This window comes from Phytophthora sojae (genome assembly GCF_000149755.1).
Source record: "Phytophthora sojae unplaced genomic scaffold PHYSOscaffold_13, whole genome shotgun sequence".
NCBI lineage: Eukaryota > Oomycota > Peronosporomycetes > Peronosporales > Peronosporaceae > Phytophthora > Phytophthora sojae.
The window spans coordinates 1712185-1714957 of record NW_009258127.1 but is presented as its reverse complement, the minus strand read 5'-3'; positions in this window follow the sequence as shown (position 1 = coordinate 1714957).

The following is a 2773-nucleotide window of genomic DNA, read 5'->3' as shown; positions in this document are numbered from 1 at the left end:
ATGTGGCAGGTGCTTTCAATTGCTCATCGCTTACGATCGGAGGAGTCGCTAGTTCGTTCCACAAACGAGTATTCTATCGATAACGCTTGGGACGATCTTTTCAAGTACAACGAGGGTAAGCGATTTCAATCTAATCATTTTGAATCAGAGCAATACAACAGGAGCTCAGGCCGGGATAAGCTTTACTGTCGAAGGCACTAGCGATTTAAGTACTTTCACGCCTTCTGTGAATTTATATTGCACATGAACGGCTAATTCAACAACGCAGTACAGCATGGCTGACTTCGCTATCTCTACACGGTTAGGAGCTAACGCATTATCGCCGATGACTGAACGCATGCGTATCACTCAGGCAGGTTATATCCGTTTTGGATCATCTACATCAACCGCAAAAATGGATATCACACCAAGCGCTAATCTACTATCCGGTAGCTGGCAGCGCGCGATGCGCATAGCTAATGATCAATCGACCCCTATCGAATTCGAGGTACAGATCTACAACGATGTGGCTGGCGGATCTAACGGCGTTGCTCTCGGCACTACTACGAGCGATCCCCTCCGGTTCATGGTTGGAAACTCAACACAAGCTTATCTCAACAGATCAGGACGGTTGGGGGTTGGTATGAGCGCTGAGCGCTTGGTCGCCTGAAGCAACCATTCACTCTGGAGGAGAGGTCTGGTTGATATCAATCTTGATATAACAGGTATCAATTCGATCAGTTGCAGCTCATTGAAGCTGAATGGTTCAACTGTTGATCTCAGCAGCCTATCTCTACTGAGCGCGCCGGCTGGAACAGCTCAAAACAACAAGGCTCTCATCCTTGGAGCTTCTGGATAAATTGGAACGATCTCCAGCTTGACGGCACAGCATTACAGGTACTCTACAGACCGCGGCTCAGCCTAATATCACTTCTGTCGGAACTCTAAGTTCGTTGAGTATAATTTCTGTTTTTGGCAAAGGATTGGTCATTCAGAATGATAGTACTACATCGACAGCCAGTCTCAATATCGTGAGCTAGTATCAGATGGAGCAAGGCATACGAGGATCGGCTAATGCCATCTTGCCCAATACTTACTTTTGGTGTTTCGCAAATACCGATCGGCTGCTGATGGACATCAACGGCAATATGGCTATTGGTCAAGCTAGTATTAATACGGCATACAAACTCGATGTAGCTGGTGCTATCCGCGGAACTAGCTTCATTCAAGACTCTACTACTTACGATTTATCGTTGATTCCTCGATTATCACTAAGTACTCTAGGAACGGTTGAGGCAAGCAAAGCGCTTGTAGCTGATGCTTCATATGGTATTACCGGATTGAGATCCCTCTCAGTAGTTGGATCGGATCTCTCGAAGTCTCTCGTTGTTCAAAATGATAACATGTCATCGGCAGCTAGTCTACACTTCGTTTCGTATTATCAATGCGAAATGGGCGGTCACGGGTCAGCAAATACTTCTGTATCAAATCAGCTCTTTCTCAAATACGGTCTATCAGACCGTCTGATTATGGTTAATAACGGTAATATCAATATCGGCGGAAGTTCAATTAATACCAGCTACAAGCTTGATGTGGCAGGTGCTTTCAATTGCTCATCGCTTACGATCGGAGGAGTCGCTATTTCACCACAAACGAGTATTCTATCGATAACGCTTGGGACGATCTTTTCAAGTAGAACGAGGGTAAGCGATTTCAATCTAATCATTTTGAATCAGAGCAATACAACAGGAGCTCAGGCCGGGATAAGCTTTACTGTCGAAGGCACTAGCGATTTAAGTACTTTCACGCCTTCTGTGAATTTATATTGCACATGAACGGCTAATTCAACAACGCAGTACAACATGGCTGACTTCGCTATCTCTACACGGTTAGGAGCTAACGCATTATCGCCGATGACTGAACGCATGCGTATCACTCAGGCAGGTTATATCCGTTTTGGATCATCTACATCAACCGCAAAAATGGATATCACATCAAGCGCTAATCTACTATCCGGTAGCTGGCAGCGCGCGATGCGCATAGCTAATGATCAATCGACCCCTATCGAATTCGAGGTACAGATCTACAACGATGTGGCTGGCGGATCTAACGGCGTTGCTCTCGGCACTACTACGAGCGATCCCCTCCGGTTCATGGTTGGAAACTCAACACAAGCTTATCTCAACAGATTAGGACGGTTGGGGGTTGGTATGAGCGCTGAGCGCTTGGTCGCCTGAAGCAACCATTCACTCTGGAGGAGAGGTCTGGTTGATATCAATCTTGATATAACAGGTATCAATTCGATCAGTTGCAGCTCATTGAAGCTGAATGGTGTTGTCAAGACTGATGTGACGACGCCTCGCCAAGCGACCGTGTGACGCGAACGCGTCATCAGTGAGGTCGGCGTGACCTTCACTGTGTTGTACCGCAATCATTCAGGTGATTACGGGACGATGATTACGTCACGGTGATTACGCCATGATTGTGGGTGCAAGATTGTGGGTACAAGATGGGCATCGATGTGGTGTTCTCTGATTGGATAAGGTAACTGTGTATCCAGTAGAGAATCCAGTAGGGTGTATCCAGTAAGAGGTATCCAGTAGCAGGCTTAGAGGTAGCACGCGGTTGCGAACTAAGGACCTGAATCGAATCACTTTGCATTTTGCCAACTACTGCTCAAGTGCTCTTCCTTTTGGTTATGAGCCCAAGCCCCGTCTTCCCTGACCAAGACCCCGACTACGCCTTCGCCATGGACGCCGCCCCGACCGCGACCGCCCGCATCAACAAGTTCAAC